Raw genomic sequence first — 2,500 nt, forward strand, 5'->3', positions numbered from 1 at the left:
TGTATATATATGTATATATATGTATATATATGTATATATATATATATGTATATTATATATGTATATATATATGTATATATATATGTATATATATATGTATATATATATATGTATATATATATAGTATATATATATAAGTATATATATATATGTATATATATATATATGTATATATATATATGTATATATATATATATATATGTATATATATATATATGTATATATATATATATGTATATATATATATATGTATATATATATATGTATATATATATATGTATATCTATATATATGTATATATATATATGTATATATATATATGTATATATATATATGTATATATATATATATGTATATATATATATATGTATATATATATATATGTATATATATATATGTATATATATATATGTATATATATATATGTATGTATATATATATATATGTATATATATATATAAATGTATATATATATATATATATGTATATATAACGTGAGAGAGTTAGGGGTTGGGGGTTCAACCCACTAAGGGATAGTATCTATCCAGTATACTGCTGGGAGGGTACCCAATTATTGCTACACTAGTGCTATACTAGGTGCAATCAATGGGAGCGGGTAAAAGTGGAGGTTTTACCCAAAATTTGTGTAACAATTAAAAAATGGAGGATACTATGCTGAACCCAACTACTTGCAGACGGTGTATCCCGTTGAATTCATTAATTTAATTCATAGCAAAAGTGACAAAAAGGAAGAATAGAAAAAGAAAGAAAGAACCAAAGCACAGGTGTCCATGGCAGACTATGTTATTTTGCCAACATGGTTTACATATAGAAGTACAAAGTACATAAGGAATTAGAGGATGAACAGAAGTTTAATCTTACAGCTGTTTCGGCCTAGTTTTAGCAAGCCCCATTCTATCCGAATATTCCTTTCCGGAGTGATTATCGGATGACATTTTGAAATGGGGTTACATGCCCGAACCTCTAGGCCTCTTCAGAGATTCACAAAGGGTTACATACAAATGTAGAGCAAGAGGTAAAAACAGAGGTGTGGTAGAGACCAGAAGAAAAACAACAGCAAAAATAAGATAGAAATAAAAATAAAAAATAAAAAATAAAATTGAAATCAAAATATAAATAAAAATAAAAGTAAAAATACAAATAAGGGTACAGCAGGAAAAAAATAATAATAATAAAGAATACATAAATGAAGGTATAGCATGTGGGACATGCAAAAATATAAAAAAGATATATGTCAAAAAACCCTTAAAAGTACAAGGCACCTAAAAAGCCTACACACATTATAAATAGGTCGCTATAGGCACTCCAACGCACATCTATATGTGTGGGTTCGTGTGCACAGCCTTACTCGGATGTCCCCTTACTCTCATATGTGCATATACAAGTTTTTATAAGCAAACATTTCACCACATACGTTGTTTGTGGTATCAGCTCTATTAGCCGTATCTAGAAAGCTGTAAGTGTTTTTTGTATATATATATATATATAATAATATTATTAGGGACAAAATCCAAAATTACAGGTAAAAAACTCAATTAAAATCAATTTATAAAAAATTAAAATTAAATTGAGCCTTATAGATAAAGTATATATAAAATATATATAGTTTTAGGGAAAATAACCAATTTTCAAGAACTCATCGATGAAAATCCACTATCACATACAGAAAAATTAATAATTAAAAGCACAATAAATGAGTATAATATAAAGTAAAGTAAATATCATAAGATAAATATAATAAAAAGATTACACGTGTTTCATAACCAATTTTCAAATAGAAAAGAAATTTAAATCGATTAAAATCAATTGAAATTATCGAAAATAAGTTCTATTCAAAAATATAGCTACTCGTCAGATCGTAAGTAGAACAATAATTAGATATATATCTCAACCAACAATAAGTACCAAATGAATTAATATGAAATACTTATTATATAAAGATAGAAAAATTATTTAAAAAATATCATAATATGAAAATAATAACCATTCAATAATCATCCCTTCATCCATTATAATAACATGTATATTATATACAAAAAACATCTTACCTAAATTATCATTGTTTTAAATTATCATTGTTTTAAATACAAGTTGAACGAAGTTTAAGTTTAAAATAATAATGAAGATAAAATTAGTACATATTTAACCGGTGTAATAGTTAAAGCTATACTATTTAAAGCTAAAGACGTTTATTTAATTATGATTAAAGATCAATTGAATAATAGAAAAATACAAGATTATTTATTTCTACAAACGTAATAATAAAAAATATGAATGAAAAAATTATGAATGGAAAAAATTATGAATGAAAAAATTAGGAAAGAAAAAATTATTAAGAATAAAAGGTTAAACTTTATATATATATACAAAGTTTTGATTTAAAAAAAACTTTAACGATATTATAAACTATAAAGATTAATAATTAATCAAATAATATTAATAAAAAATAATCGAAAATATATCAACACTATTCCAATCG

Source organism: Octopus bimaculoides, chromosome 13 (genome assembly GCF_046866305.1).
Source record: "Octopus bimaculoides isolate indiv1 chromosome 13, ASM4686630v1, whole genome shotgun sequence".
In the NCBI taxonomy this organism is placed as follows: Eukaryota; Metazoa; Mollusca; class Cephalopoda; order Octopoda; family Octopodidae; genus Octopus; species Octopus bimaculoides.